At 44.3% G+C, this 17,222-nt stretch overlaps 1 protein-coding gene across 6 annotated transcripts in view; it reads right to left on the bottom strand.

Moving 5' to 3' along the window:
- The window catches only part of LOC139239069 (WD repeat-containing protein 7), a 1,036,818-nt gene that overhangs the window by 164,597 nt on the left and 854,999 nt on the right, over positions 1-17,222 (bottom strand). The window lies entirely within an intron of this gene.

Here is a 17,222-nt window from a genome sequence, read left to right as displayed (position 1 = left end):
GGATTATTCCCCCTAAATAAATAGTCATATTAATTTTTTTTAAAGAACCATAAGCATTAATCTAATGTTTCGTGATAAAACATTTGAATGAAAAATGTGCTGAAAACTATCAAAGGGAAAGCCCCTGCTTTTAAACAGATGTAAACTATACTTGAAACATTCTGTGCAGACTCAAATATGTTTTGATGCACAATTGTGCACTACAATATAAAATCTTCAATACTGCAATATAGTTAAAACAGGCTGTAGAAAAATTGAGATAGATTTAGTGCATAAGAACATAAGAAATAGGAGTAGGGGTAGGCCTTTTGGCTCCTCGAGCCTGCTCCGCCATTCAATAAGCTCAAGGCTGATTTGATCCTGGCCTCAACTCCACTTCCCCGCCCGCTCCTCATAACCCTCGCCTCCCTTCTCATTCAAAAATCTGTCTATCTCCACCTTAAATGTATTTAAAGTCCCAGCCTCCACAGTTCCATAGGGTAGAGAATTCCAAAGAGTCACATCTCTCAGAGAAGAAATTCCTCCTCATTTCTGTTTTAAATGGGCAACTCCTTATTCTGAAACTATGCCCCCTAGTTCTAGATTCCCCCATGAGGGGAAACATCCTCTCTGCATCTACCCTGTCAGCCCCCTCAGAATCTTTTATGTTTCAGTAAGATCACCTCTCATTCTTGTAAACCTCAAGGAGTTGCCCCAACCTGCTCAACCTTTCTTCATATGACAACCCCTTCATCTCAGGAATCAACCTCATGAACCTTCTCTGAACTGCCTCCAATGCAAGTATATCCTTCCTTAAATAAGGAGACTGAAACTCTACACAGTACTCCAGGTGTGGTCTTACCAACGCCCTGGACAGCTGGAGCAGGACTTCCCTACTTTTATACTCCTTCCCCTTGCAATAAAGGCCAACATTCCATTTGCCTTCCTGATTACTTGCTGTACCTGCATACTAACTTTTTGTGTTTCATGTATAAGAACTCCCTCTGTACTGCAGCATTTTGTAATCTCTTCCCATTTAAATAATAATTTGCTTTTTTATTTTTCCTACCATTTTCTATCATTAGAGTCCATCTCCCAAATTCTTGCCTACTCTATATCCCTTTGTAGATTTTTTGCATCATCCTCACAACTTGCTTTCCTATCGATCTTTGTATCATCAGCAAATTTGGCTATGTTACACTCGGCCCCTTCTTCCAAGTCATTAATATAAATTGTAAATAGTTGAGGCCCCAGCACTGATCCCTGTGGCACCTCACTAGTTAGTTTGCCAACCTGAAAATGACCCATTTATTCCGACTCTCTTGTTTTCTGTTAGTTAGCCAATCCTTTATCCACGCTAATATATTACTCCCAACCCTGTGAGCTCTTATCTTGTGCAGTATCCTTTTATGTGGCACATTATCGAATGCCTACTGGAAATCCAAATATACCACATCCACTGGTTTCCCTCTTATCCACTCTGCTTATTACATCCTCAAAAGGCTCCAGCATATTTGTCAAACACCATTTCCCTTTCATGAAAAACCATGCTGACTCTGCTTGACTGCATTATGATTTTCTAAATGTCCTGCTACTACTTCCTTAATGATGGACTCCAGCATTTTCCCAATGACAGATGTTAGGCTAACTGGTCTATAATTTCCTATTTTCTGTCGCCCTCCTTTCTTAAATAGGGGCATCACATTTGCGGTTTTCTAGTCCGCTGGGACCTCTCCAGAATCCAGGAAATTTTAGTAGATTACAACGAATGCATCCACTATCTCTGCAGCCACTTCTTTTAAGATCCTAGGATGCAGGCCATCAGGTCCAGGGAACTTGTCCACCTTTAGTCCCATTAGTTCGCCTAGTACTTTATCTCTAGTGACAGTGATTGTTTTAAATCCTCCCCACCCCCCAATAGCTCCTTGATTATAAATTATTGGAATGTTTTTAGTGTCTTCTATAGTGAAGACCGACACAAAATATTTGTTCAAAAGCTAAATTCAAAAAGAAAACAAAATTTTTGATTGTAATCTTTTTATTCTGAAAGGAGAACAATTATCCTAGTGAAATTCAGAAAAACATAACTTCAGTACAGTGGCCCTGAATTTGCAGGTGGCGGCGTAGCTAAGGAGTATGCACACTAAATGGAACCCCCGCCTTCGAGAAGTTGCATTGTTTTGCTGCGGAGTTGTGCACAGCATAGTGGCCCACAGATTCCAGGAGCCCCCCATTGTGCGTAAGTGTACCTGGGATCACATGGCGCGTGTTCCTTTCACTAGCCAATCAAGAAACATAGAAAGCCCCCTGTATTATTATGTAGTTACAACTTGTAAATTAAATGGTGTGATACTAATTATATTTATTTGACAAGTACACTACTTGGCTTAAAAAAGCACAGGGAATACTTTGGAGTAAGTACAGTTATTTACTGGAAGACTGCAAGATTTAAAAAAAGATTAAAACTATCTCATCCCTCAAACTGAGCCTTTACAGTGGCTTGGTAGGTTCTTTTACGTGTTCCTTTTTCATTATTATACAATTTTTTCATCCTCCCTCCCCTTACGCTGCGCAAACAGGCTCCTGCGCCTGTTTGCACCAGCATTACACATTTTCAGCACAATTGATGTGCAGTAGGTGGCCAATTAGTCCAACTTTGCGCCAGCAGATCATTTGAATAAGGAATTGAAAGTCGCAGAGGACCATCTGTCTATTCAGAACTTGACAGGTTGCAAGTTCGGGATTTAAATCCCAAAGTTGCGGTCAATTTCAAAGGTGGTATGACAGCATACTCAGAGTACACTGTCATACCGACTGCAAATTCAGAGCCAATGTTTCTTTTAAAATACAGCACTGATATAAGGTGAAATCCTGCGGTTTTCTTAAAAATCACATCAACAATAAGTGACTAAACCTGAAGCATTTAAATTTAGTTGCTTGAATCATAAACACATGTAGTAATAAGATAGTGTGACATTATTGGCTCAGAAGATGTAAGTGAATCTGTCATGCAGAGGTTTAGATGTTCAGAAATATAATATAGGGAAGAGAGGAGGAAGGTCTTTTTGGTTCAAGATAATTTAGAAATTATGGGAATTGATTTGATGATATAGGGAGAAGATACAAAATAAAATAGTCTGATTTAAGATAACAAGCAGATGCTGACAAGAGTTAATAATCATTGACGGCTGTGCCTTTAGCTGCCGAGGCCCTAAGCTCTGGAATTCAGTCCCTAAACCTCTCTGCCCGAGTACCTCTCAACCATCTTTAAGATGCTCCTTAAAACCTTTGCGCAAGCTATTGGTCACCTGTCCTAATAACCCCTTATGTGACTCGGTGTCAAATTTTGTTTGACAACGCTCTTGTGAAGCGTCTTGGGACGTTTTACTATGTTAAAGGTGTTGTTGTTACTATGTTAAATACAAGTTGTTGTTGTTATAGGCCCCTCTGCAAAATGTAAACATTTTGGCCTAGAAATTTGTCTCGGGGTGGGGGGAGGGTGGGGTGCAAAACGGGCGGTATCGGATGGGCCGTACGTTATACGCAGCACTCGATATTCAGTTCCATTGCAGTCACTGCGTATAATGGGCGGCCTATCCAATACCGCCCGTTTTGCACCACCCCTCAAGACAAATTTCTGGGCCTTTATATAGGAAGGGTATGTAATAACGGGCAAGCAATCAACCTAAGATACACCGAGTATGTCTAAATGGGAGTGAGGCAGCAAAACATGAGCTACTCATGGGTTTAGGCCACATTCCAGTACTTGAGCACATGACCATAGCACCATGGTGCATGAGGCCATTCAAGTGGGGGGAATGAAAGGAAATGTAGTTGTGGTAAGGGGCAGTATAGTCAGAGGGATAGATACTGTTCTCTGCTGCCACGACCGGAAGTGTAGCCTGCCTGGTGCCAGGGTTAAAGACATCTCCTCACGGCTGGAAAAGAACTTGGTGTGGGAAGGGGAGGATCCAGTTGTCGTGGTCTACGTAGGAACCAACGACATAGGTAGAACTAGGAATGAGGTTCTGCTGAAAGAGTTTGAGGAGTTGAGATCCAAATTAGAAAGCAGAACCTCAATGATAATCTCTGGATTGTTACCTGAACCACGGGCCAATTGATATAGGGATAAGCAGATTAGACAGTTAAATGCGTGGCTCAAAGAGTGGTGTGGGAGGCAGGGATTGTGTTTCATGGGGCACTGGCACCAGTACTGGGGAAAGAGGGAGCTGTTCCATTGGGACGGACTCCCCTTGAACCAGGCTGGAACCAGTGTCCTGCCAAATCGAATAACTAGGGCAGTAGACAGGGCTTGAAACTAATGAAGGAGGTGGGGGGGGTGGTGCGAGGATTCAGGAAAGAATAACATTAAAATACGCAAGAGAAATGTCAAGACTCTAGAGCAGAGCAGAGTTTTGAGTCAAAATAAGAAAAGTGGGTCAAGAAGGGACAGAGAGAGTAACAAAGGTAATAGGACATTACTGACTAAGGTGACATCAGGGAAAAATAGAAAAAAGCCAAAGCTAAAGGCACTATATCTGAATGAACGAAGCATTCGCAACAAAATAGATGAATTAATAGCACAGATAGAAATGAATAGGTTTGATCTAATAGCCATTACAGAGACATGGTTGCAAAGTGACCAAGGTTGGGAAATACGTATTCCAGGACGCTTTACTTTTAGAAGAGATAGGCAAAATGGCAAAGGAGGAGGGGTAGCCCTGATGATAATGGATGGGGCAAAGACAGTAGAGAGCGAGGACCTTAGCTCGGAAAATCAAGAAGTAGAATCAGTTTGGGTGGAGCTAAGAAACAGCAAGGGCAAAAAACATTGGTGGGCGTTGTTTATAGGCCCCCAAACAGTATTGGTAATGTAGGGCATAGTATGAATCAGGAAATTAGAGGTTCAGGTAACAAGGGTAATAAAATAATCATGGGGAACTTCAATCTACATATAGCCTGGGTGTTGGAGTAAAAAGAAGACTTCTCTTCTTCAAGATGGACTCCCTAATATAAGAAATCGACACCCGCCCGTTAATGCGACCACGGAATCACTCAGACGAAACCTCGGTTCAACCGGTCTTTATTCAAGCATGCAGGGGAAAAACTCACAAATGGACCTTCGAAATACAAGGGTTTCTACAAGCACGTTTATTCAGATTTTCGTGGTGTGCGACCCTCCTACAAAACTTCTATTGGCCTGCAGCTTATCAGCGGAGCTTCATTGATTCGTAGACCCTTATCAGACAGGCTGCTGAGTGATCTCCCCACCTGTCCATCTCCCATCACATGTCACCCTTCTGAAGTGTGTTGTTCAGTGGTGTCAACTTTGCCTCAGTCCCTCATGACGTGTTGATTAACCTTGTTTCTCAGGGTTTGCTGTCTTGTTCCCAAACACCTGATTTCTTATCCCTTTCCCAAGAGAACTCCATTCAAAAACTCTCTCATTCTCATTGATGCTACTGCTGCTACAATCTATGTTTCTAGACTGCTGACATCCTGCTGTCCTTGGTAGAAATTGCTCAGTACTGAATATGTAAGTTTCCATTTTCTATCTCTTTGTACTAAAAGTTAACCCAATTGATGGTTCATTTATCATCAAGCTTTGCTGCTTAGCAAGCTTCAAAAAACCTATAAGCGAGTTTTACATACAATCTGTCAATAGGCGATATATTACAATCCCTACTGTGAGGTGGAGGAACTCCCGAGTCCTCACAACCTCCTAATACTGATAAGCCCTATAATCTGGACCATTTTATGGGCCCAAGTTTCCACATGATAAAAAACGGGCGCCCCTCTGAGCTGGGCACCCGTTTTTCATGCCTAAAACGGCGCCGGAAAAAAAACGAGCGATTCTGGAGCGCTTTGCAGCTCCTTGTCTGTTTGGCTCGGCGCCCAAGGGGGCAGAGCCTACACTCGCGCCGATTTTGTAAGTGGGAGGGGGCGGGTACTATTTAAATTAGTTTTTTTCCTGCCGGCAACGCTGCACGTGCGCGTTGGAGCGTTCGCGCATGGCCATTTTTGTCGTTCTTTGTAGCTGTTTAGTTTTTGAACATTTTTTAATAAAAGTACATTGCCATCAGCACATCAGCACAGAGGCTTCTTGTAGCAGTGAGAAGGGTGCAGGAAGCCTCAGAAAGTTGAGGCAGCCGTTTCCCGACGACCTCCCCATTTTGCCGTCGGGAAATGCCTCCTCAATTTCTGAGGCTTCCTGCAGCCTTCTCTCTTTCCCGCCAGCCGTCTGGAACGGCTCCATTCCCTCCTCTCCCCCCCCCCACCGCCCCCGCGTTCGGTAGGCTCCCTCCCTCCCGCGTTCGGTCGGCTCCCTCCCTCCCGCCCGCGTTCGGTCGGCTCCCTTCCCCCCCCTTCGTTCGGTCGGCTCCCTTCTCTCCCCTGCCCCCCCGCGTTCGGTAGGCTCCCTCCCTCCCGCGTTCGGTCGGCTCTCTCCCTCCCGCGTTCGTCAGCTCCCTTCCCTCGCGCCCCCCCCCACCCCCGCGTTCGTCGGCTCGGCTCCCTTCCCTTCCCTCCCCGCCCCGGCCCCCGTTCGGTCGGCTCCCTCCTCCCCCCCGACCGTGTTCGGTCGGCTCCCTCCTCCCTCCTCCCTCCTCCCCCCCCCCGCCTGCGTTCGGTCGGCTCCCTCGTTTTGTGAGGCTTGCTGGCTGAAGCACTTTCACACAGGTAGGAAGATGGTTTATTTAATCTTTTCTTTGCTTATAAATGTTTATTCAGGTTGGATTTATTTGTATAATATTTGTATAAGTATAAATAAGGATTTATTGTAGAATTTAATGAGTTCCCTTCCCCCCCCACCTAGTTCTGGACGCCTTATTTGTAACCTGCGCCTGATTTTTTAATGTGTAGAACAGGTTTTTTCAGTTCTACAAAAATCTTCACTTGCTCCATTCTACTTTAGTTTGGAGTACATTTTCACTGTGGAAACTTTCAAATCAGGCGTCAGTGGCCGGACACGCCCCCTTTTGAAGAAAAAATTCTGTTCCAAAGTAGAACTGTTCTACCTGACTAGAACTGCAGAAAAAAAATGTGGAGAATTGCGAATTCTAAAATAGTCCGTTCTCCACCAGTTGCTCCTAAAAATCAGGCGCGAATCATGTGGAAACTTGGGCCCTATGTGTCAGATCAATTCACTACCTTCAGTATTCACTTTAGTGACCACCTTTATCCCCTTACAATAATCTACCCCCTTACACTGGGCAAACCAAGTATGCAGTAAAAGTGTGGGGGACGAATTTATTGAATGTATACAAGATGGCTTTCGAGATCAGTATGTTGAGGAACCAACTAGAAAACAGGCTATTTTACATCTAGTATTGTGCAATGCGAAAGGGTTAATTAATAACCTTATAGTAAAGGGGCCTTTAGGGAAGAGTGACTATAATATGTAGAATTTTACATTAAGTTTGAAAGTAATTTAGTTAAATCCGAAACTAGGGTCTTGAAATCTAAACAAAAGAAACTACATAGATATGAGGAGAGTGTTAGCTAAAGTAGATTGGGAAACTACATTAAAAGGTATGACAGTAGACAAGCAACGGCTAGCATTTAAAGAATACACAATTTACAACAAACATACATTCCTTTCAGGCACAAAAACGCCACAAGAAAAGTGATCCAACCGTGGCTAACAAGAGAAGTCAAAGATAGTATTAGATCAAAGGAAGAAGCTTATAATGTTGCCAAAAGAGCTGTAAGCATGAGAAATGGGAGGATTTTCGAATTCAAGCAAAGGAGAACCAAGAAATTGATAAAGTAACGGAAAATAGAATATGAGAGTAAACTAGCAAGAGACATAAAAACAGACTGTAAAAGCGTCGATAGATATGTAAAAAGGAAAAGATTAGTGAAGGTAAATGTGGGTCCCCTACAAGCGGAGACAGGAGAAATTATAATGGGGAATAAGGAAATGGCTGAGAAATTAAATAAATACTTTGTGTCTGTCTTCACGGAAGAAGACACGAAGAACCTCCCGGAAATAGTGAAGTATCAGGGGTTTAGCGAGAATGAGGAAGTGAAAGAAAGTAGTATTAGTAAAAAATAGTACTGGAGAAATTAATGGGAGTGAAAGCCGATAAATCCCCTGGACCTAAAGGCCTACATCCTAGGGTTTTGAAAGAGATGGCTTTGGAGATAGTGGATGCATTGGTTGTCATCTTCCAAAATTCCATAGATTCTAGAATGGTTCCTGCAGATTGGAAGGTAGCAAATGTAACCCCTTAAGAAAGAAGGGAGAGAGAAAACGGGCAACTACAGACCAGTTAGCCTGACATCAGTAGTAGGGAAAATGCTAGAATCTATTATTAAGGATGTAGTAACAGGGCACTTAGAAAATAATAATAGGATTGGGCAGAGTCAACACGGATTTATGGAAGGGAAAGCATGCTTGACAAATCTGTTCAGAGTTTTTTTGAGGTTGTAACTAGCAGAATAGAAAAGGGGGGACCAGCAGATGTGGTGTATTTGGATTTTCAGAAGGCATTTGATAAGGTGCTACACAAGAGGTTATTGAACAGAATTAGGGCTCATGGGATTGGAGGTAATATACTCGCATGGATTGATAGATTTTTGGATATTTAGAGAGCCAACAGATATGGGGATAGTGCAGGAAAGTGGAGTTGTGGTAGAAGATCAGCCATGATCTCATTGAATCGAGGGGCCGTATGGCCTACTTCTGCTCCTAATTCTTATATTATGTAATCTCAGGTGATATTCCTGTGCAGTACTGAGGGAGTGCTATACTGTTGAAGGTACCATCTTTAAAAGATCCCCCGACACTATTCGAACATGAGCAGGGGAGTTCTCCCAGTGCCCTGGCTAATGTTTATTCCTCAACCAACATCACTAAAATTATTTAATTGGTCATATATCTTATTGCCACTTATAGGACCTTGCTATGCACAAATTGGCTGCTGTGTTTCCCTACGCGATAGAAATGACTGTGCAACAGGAAAAACAGGACTGAGCATCAGGCCAGAGAAGGTGGTGTCGGCGAAGAAATGAGATTTTTAACTGGGGGGAGGGGGCAGCGGGAGGTCAGCATTTGAACCTCTGTTGCTTCTGATCTAAATTAATGAACTGATAAATGTTAGCACGTCAAATATGCTGATGAGATTAAAACAGAGAGTGCAGTAAAGATATAAGTTGCAGAATTATTCAGATTGCTTATGTAATTCGGCTGACAAATGGTAAATAAAATGTATTAAAATGTGAAATAATACAGGCTGGATGAAGAGCTGTCATAAGTGCAAATTAGCAGAAAGAGATTTTAAAAGGGACCTGGGAATAGCAATAGACTCGTCACTTTCAATGTCTGGGGAAAATGGTGAATCAATTAGAAGAGCTAATAGAATGTTGGGATATAGTGGAATCCAGTTACTGTGATCGATTTGGACAGGTACTGAAATGATCACTATAATCGAATGATCACTAAATCAAAAGGTGGACATTCCACGATGCCCTAGAAGGGAGTTCTCAGCCCAAATTCGGCACATTGAGCAGAGCACTGCTCAGCTGTTTAAAATACCAGTGAGCAATGTTGTTGAGCAGCTGGGCAGTGCTAACCTGTAATTCAGACAGCTGATCAGTATGCTGTATAAAAACCACAATGCACTGCTTAGTCATCTTCTGCTAAAGTACTAAGCACTACAGTTTACTGCTTAGTTTGAATTGCTAATCAGCACTGTTCAGTGTTCATAAGAACATAAGAATTAGGAACAGGAGTAGGCCATCTAGCCCCTCGAGCCTGCTCCGCCATTCAAAAAGATCATGGCTGATCTGGCCGTGGACTCAGCTCCACTTGCCCGCCCGCTCCCCATAACCCTTAATTCCCTTATTGGTTAAAAATCTATCTATCTGTGATTTGAATACATTCAATGAGCTAGCCTCAACTGCTTCCTTGGGCAGAGAATTCCACAGATTCACAACCCTCTGGGAGAAGAAATTCCTTCTCAACTCGGTTTTAAATTGGCTCCCCCGTATTTTGAGGCTGTGCCCCCTAGTTCTAGTCTCCCCAACCAGTGGAAACAACCTCTCTGCCTCTATCTTGTCTATCCCTTTCATTATTTTAAATGTTTCTATAAGATCACCCCTCATCCTTCTGAACTCCAACGAGTAAAGACACAGTCTACTCAATCTATCATCATAAGGTAACCCCCTCATCTCCGGAATCAGCCTAGTGAATCGTCTCTGTACCCCCTCCAAGGCTAGTATATCCTTCCTTAAGTAAGGTGACCAAAACTGCACGCAGTACTCCAGGTGCAGCCTCACCAATACCCTGTACAGTTGCAGCAGGACCTCCCTGCTTTTGTACTCCATCCCTCTCTCAATGAAGGCCAACATTCCATTCACCTTCTTGATTACCTGCTGCACCTGCAAATGAACTTTTTGGGATTCATGCACAAGGACCCCCAGGTCCCTCTGCACCCCAGCATGTTGTAATTTCTCCCCATTCAAATAATATTCCCTTTTACTGTTTTTTTTTTCCCCCCAACATGGATGACCTCACATTTTCCGACATTGTATTCCATCTGCCAAACCTTAGCCCATTCGCTTAACCTATCTAAATCTCTTTGCAGCCTCTCTGTGTCTTCCACACAACCCGCTTTCCCACTAATCTTAGTGTCATCTGCAAATTTTGTTACAGTACCCTCTGTCCCCTCTTCCAGGTCATCTATGTATATTGTAAACAGTTGTGGTCCCAGCACCGATCCCTGTGGCACACCACTAACCACCGATTTCCAACCCGAAAAGGACCCATTTATCCTGACTCTCTGCTTTCTGTTAGCCAGCCAATTCTCGATCCATGCTAATACATTTCCTCTGACTCCGCGTACCGTTATCTTCTGCAGTAGCCTTTTGTGTGGCACCTTAACGAATGCCTTTTGGAAATCTAAATACACCACATCCATCGGTACACCTCTATCCACCATGCTCGTTATATCCTCAAAGAATTCCAGTAAATTATTTAAACATGATTTGCCCTTCATGAATCCATGTTGCGTCTGCTTGATTGCACTATTCCTATCAAGATGTCCCGCTATTTCTTCCTTAATGATAGTTTCAAGCATTTTCCCCACTACAGATGTTAAACTAACCGGCCTATAGTTACCTGTCTTTTGTCTGCCCCCTTTTTTAAACGAGGCGTTACATTAGCTGCTTTCCAATCCGCTGGTACCTCCCCAGAGTCCAGAGAATTTTGGTAGATTATAACGAATGCATCTGCTATAACTTCCGCCATCTCTTTTAATACCCTGGGATGCATTTCATCAGGACCAGGGGACTTGTCTACCTTGAGTCCCATTAGCCTGTCCAGCACTACCCCCCTAGTGATAGTGATTGTCTCAAGGTCCTCCCTTCCCACATTCCCGTGACCAGCAATTTTTGGCATGGTTTTTGTGTCTTCCACTGTGAAGACCGAAGCAAAATAATTGTTTCAGGTCTCAGCTATTTCCACATTTCCCATTATTAAATCCCCCTTCTCATCTTCTAAGGGACCAACATTTACTTTAGTCACTCTTTTCCGTTTTATATATCGGTAAAAGCTTTTACTATCTGTTTTTATGTTTGCGCAAGTTTACTTTCGTAATCCATCTTTCCTTTCTTTATTGCTTTCTTAGTCATTCTTTGCTGTCGTTTAAAATGTTCCCAATCTTCTAGTTTCCCACGAACCTTGGCCACCTTATATGCATTGGTTTTTAATTTGATACTCTCCTTTATTTCCTTGGTTATCCACGGCTGGTTATCCCTTCTCTTACCGCCCTTCTTTTTCACTGGAATATATTTTTGTTGAGCACTATGAAAGAGCTCCTTATAAGTCCTCCACTGTTCCTCAATTGTGCCACCGTTTAGTCTGTGCTCCCGGTCTACTTTAGCTAACTCTGCCCTCATCCCACTGTAGTCCCCTTTGTTTAAGTATAGTACGCTTGTTTGAGACACTACTTCCTCACCCTCAATCTGTATTACAAATTCAACCATACTGTGATCACTCATTCCGAGAGGATCTTTTACTAGGAGATCGTTTATTATTCCTGTCTCATTACACAGGACCAGATCTAAGATAGCTTGCTCCCTTGTAGGTTCTGTAACATACTGTTCTAAGAAACAATCCCGTGTGCATTCTATGAATTCCTCCTCCAGGCTACCCCCGAGTTCAACAACTCTGCTTACTGGCACTTAAAACAACACTGCTCAGTTTGCTGATTTTGGATTGAGAGTTCTCTTGCAGGAAACAGTGGGATTGTCGCCTGGTTTTGTATTAACAGCAATAAGTACAACTCACTGGGAAGAAAGGTTTGGCCCTGATCATTGAGAACAATGAATGGAATTCAATAGAAAGGAGAGGTTGTGGGCTGAGAATTGAGAAGGTGTATATTTTAAATCGGAAATTGGAAATCTAGCATAAACTTGATCAGTACAACCAACTTGTACTGATCAGTACAGCCAATGGAAAATGAAGAGACCTAATACAAAATTGTTATATTCCCATGATCACTGAAAGGGAATTACACAGTGCAGAGCCAAAACAATACTGCACAAGTCTTCGGCATTATTCTAAGGATTAACAATGTGCTAGTCAAACTATACTTGTCTTCATGTGCATTTTTTTCCTGATTTTTTTGTCCAGTTTTTGATCACCCTCCTAATATTGGTCAAAGAGATGGGTTTAAAGGAGGAGAGGGAGATGGACGGATTTAGGGAGGGAAGGTATCCAGAGTGTAGGGACTGGAAGTCTTGTTAAAAATATTATTCATTTCGGGATGTGGGCGTTGTTGGCAAGGCTGGTATTTATTGCCCATCACTAGTTCCTCTGATAAGGTGGTGGTCGGCGTTCTTGAAGTGCTGATAGCAGTTTCATACAATTGATAACTGCACTCTGACGTGGCCTAGCAAGTTATGGGTTAATCACATTGGTGTGAGATTGAAGTCACATATAGCCCAGACAAAGTAATGATAGTAGGTTCTCTTCCCTAAAAGAACATTAGTAAACCAGTTGGTTTTTATGATAATACAACAACATCATGGTCACTTTTATTGATACAAGCTTCCTATTTCCAGACTTAAAAGAAAAATTGAATTCAAATTCTCAAACTGCCATGGTTTGAGGTTGAACTATTAGTCCAGCCTCTGGAATGCTAGTCCAGTAACATAACCGCTACACTATTGCACCCAATAAGTAGGAGTGGGGGTTGCCCAAGAGGCCTGGGTCAGAGGACTGCACAGTTCTGGGGGGATTGGTAGGGCTGCAGGAGGTTACAGAGATAGAGAGGGGCAAGGCCATGAAGGGATTTAAATATGAGTATAAGAATTTTAAATTGAAGGCAGTGGAGAACTGGGAGGCAATGAATGTCAGCAAGAACATGAGTGATGGATGAAAAGGATTTTGCGTGGGATAGTATACTGATAGAGATTTAGATGAGCTGAAAGATTTCAGAGTCCACAGAATGGGAGGCCAGCAGGAGAACATTGGAATAGTCGATTCTGGAGATGACAAATACATTGATGAGTGTTTCAGCAGCAGATGGCAGAGGTGAGGGTAGAAACGGGTGATGTTAAGGAGGAAAATCTAGACGGTCATTGTGATGGAGACGATATGGGATCAGAAGGTCGGCTCAGGCTGAGATAAGACACGAGGTTGAAAAAAGCTTGGTTCAAACTGAGACATTGCCTGAAGAGAGGGATGGAATTGGTCGTACGGCTACAGAATTTGTGGCTTGTGCCGAGGACAGTGGCTTCAGTCTTCCCAATATTTAACCAGAGGAAATGGCGGCTCATCTAAAACTGGATGTCAGACAAGCAGTCTGGCAGCGCAGAGGCAGGAGGAGGACGTCGAGTGAGATACTGGAGGGGAAGAGCTGAGTGTCATTATACACACTCCAAACTTTGGACGATGTTACCAAGGGGTAGCATGCTGAGAAAGAGGAGGGACCAAGGATAGATCCTTGGAGGACTACAGAGATAATGTTGCTAGGATGGAAGAGAACCATTGCTGGAGATGCTCTACCTAAAACTGGATAGGCAAGAGTAGGACCAAGAGAGGGCTATCCCATTGTGCTGAACTACGGAAGAGAGGTGGGGGGTTTTGGTTCATGGGATGTGGGTGTCGCTGGCAACGCCAGCATTTATTGCCCATTCCTAATGGCCCTTGAGAAGGTGGTGGTGAGCTGCCATCTTGAACTGCTGCAGTCCATGTGGTGAAGATACTTGGAGAGTGTTGTTAGGGAGTAAGTTTCAGGATTTTGAACCAGCGACGATTAAGGAACGGCGATACATTGGCAAGTCAGGATGGTGTGTGACTTGGAGGGGAACTTGGGAGTGATGGTGTTTCCCATGCACCTGCTACCTTGTCCTTCTAGAGGTGATGTCGCGGATTTGGAGATGCTATCGAAGAAGCCTTGGGCGAGTTGCTGCAGTGCATCTTGTAGGTGGTACACACTGCAGCCACTGTGCGCTGGTACTGGAGGGAGTGAATGTTGAAGGTGGTGGATGGGGTGCCAATTAAATGGGCTGGATAGTGTTGTGCTTCTTGAGTGTTGTTGGAGCTGCATTCATCCAGAAAAGTGGGGAATATTCCATCACACTCCTGACTTAAGCCTTGTAGATTGTGGAAAGGCTTTGGGGAGTCAGAAGGTGAGTCACTCACACAGAATACCCAGTCTCTGACCTGCTCTTGGACCACGGTATTTATGTGGCTGGTCCAGTTAGGTTTCTGGTCAATGATGACCCCCAGGATGGTGATGATGGGAGTTTAGATGTCAGAGGGACTATGGAGCAGCGTCCTCTGTTTCGACTGCCCCCAAACATTTGTCGCCATCCTCCGTCTGCTCCATGATGACATGCAAGCCGTGATCCTGAACAATGGATCCAACACAGACCCAAACCACGTCCGGACCGGGGTCAAGTAGGGCAGCGTCATCGCGCCAACCCTCTTTTCAATCTTCCTCGCTGCAATGCGCCACCTCACACTCAACAAGCTCCCCGCTGGAGTGGAACTAAACTACAGAACCAGTGGGAACCTGTTCAACCTTCGTCGTCTCCAGGCCAGATCCAAGACCGTCCCATCCTCTGTCGACAAGCTACAGTAGGCGGACAACGCTTTCGTCTGCGCACATTCAGAGAATGAACTCCAAATCATAGTCAACATCTTCACTGAGGCGTATGAAAGCATGGGCCACACAGCATTGCCCCTCAGTCATCAAGATCCACAGAGCAGCCCTTGACAACGTGGACCACTTTCCAGATCTCGGGAGCCTATTATCAAGCAAGGGCAGACATCGAAGACGAGGTTCAATACCGCCTCCATTGCGCCAGCACAGCCTTTGGCCGCCTGAGGAAGAGAGCGTTCGAAGATCAGGTCCTCAAATCTGGCACCAAGCTTATGGTCTACAGGGCTGTAGTGATACCCGCACTCCTGTATGGCTCAGAGACGTGGACCATACGTGCACATGTAGACGACTACGTGTGCAGGAAGTGTATCCACCTGCAGCTCCTGACGGACTGCATTGTGGCACTGGAGCTGCGGGTGGATTTACTCTGGAGCATCCACGGTGCTGAGGGTGACGTGAATAGCATGTTTAGCGAGTTGGTCTTACCGCAGGTAAAGGGTACACAGCCAGATAGGGAATGGGTGATCAACAGGAAGAGCAGTGCAAGGAAGGTAGTGCAAGGGTCCCCCTGCGGTCATCCCCCTGCAAAACAGATACACCGCTTTGGGTACTGTTGAGGGGTAGGACTCATCAGGGGAGAGCAGCAGCAGCAGCCGCCAAGTTCATGGCACTGTGGGTGGCTCTGCTGCACAGGAGGACAGGAAAAAGAGCGGGAGAGCTATAGTGATGGAGATTCGATTGTAAAGGGAATAGATAGGTGTTTCTGCGGCCGCAACCGAGACTCCAGCATGGTATGTTAACTCCCTGGTGCAAGGGTCAAGGATGTCTCGGAGCGGGTGCAGGACATTCTCAAAAGGGAGGGTGAACAGCCAGTTGTCGTGGTGCATATAGGACCAACGATATAGGTAAAAAACGGGATGAGGTCCTACGAGACGAATTTAGGGACCTAGGAGTTAAATTAAAAGTAGGGTCTCAAAAGCTGTAATCTCAGGATTGCTACCGGTGCCACGTGCCAGTCACAGTCGGAATCGCAGGATAGCTCAGATGAATAAGTGGCTTGAGGAGTGGTGCAGAAGGGAGCAATTCAAATTCCTGGGGCATTGGAACCGGTTCTGGGGGAGGTGGGACCAGTACAAACCGGACGGTCTGCACCTGGGCAGGACCGGAACCAATGTCCTCGGGGGAGTGTTTGCGAGTGATGTTAGGGAGGAGTTAATCTAAAATGGCAGGGGGAGGGGAACCTATGCAGGGAGACAGAGGGAAATAAAATGGAAGCAGAAGCAAAAGATAGAAAGGAGCAGAGAAACCCAAGGCAAAAAACAAAAAGGGCCACATTACAGCAAAATTCTAAAGGGGCAAAGTGTGTTAAAAAGGCAAGCCTGAAGGCTCTATGCCTCAATGCGAGGAGTATTCAGAATAAGGTGGACAAATTAACTGCGCAGTTAGCAGTTAACGGATATGATGTAATTGCCATCATGGAGACATGGCTCCAGAGTGACCAAGGCTGGGAACTCAACATCCAGGGCTTGTCAACATTTAGGAAGGATAGACAGAAAGGAAAAGGAGGCAGGGTGGCATTGCTGGTTAAAGAGGAAATTAATGCAATTGTAAGGAGGGACATTAGCATGGATGATGTGGAATCGGTATGGGTGGAGCTGCGGAATACCAAAGGACAGAAAACGTTAGTGGGAGTTGTGTACAGACCACCAAACAGTAGTAGTGAGGTTGGGGACAGCATCAAACAAGAAATAAGGGACGTGTGCAATAAAGGTACAGCAGTTATCATGGGCGACTTTAATCTACATATTGATTGCGCTAACCAAACTGGTAGCAATGTGGTGGAGGAGGATTTCCTGGAGTGTATTAGGGATGGTTTTCTACACCAATATGTCGAGGAACCAACTAGAGAGCTGACCATCCTAGAGTGGGTGATGTGTAATAAGAAGGGACTAATTGGCAATGTTGTTGTGCGAGGCCTCTTGGGGAAGAGTGGCCATAATAGGGTAGAATTCTTTATTAAGTTGGAGAGTGACAGTTAATTCAGAAACTAGGGTCCTGAACTTAAGGAAAGGTAACTTTGACGGTATGAGGCACGAATTGGCTAGAATAAACGGGTAAATGATACTT

The sequence above is a fragment of the Pristiophorus japonicus genome, chromosome 2 (genome assembly GCF_044704955.1).
Source record: "Pristiophorus japonicus isolate sPriJap1 chromosome 2, sPriJap1.hap1, whole genome shotgun sequence".
In the NCBI taxonomy this organism is placed as follows: Eukaryota; Metazoa; Chordata; class Chondrichthyes; family Pristiophoridae; genus Pristiophorus; species Pristiophorus japonicus.
This window is presented reverse-complemented; position numbering and strand designations above follow the sequence as displayed.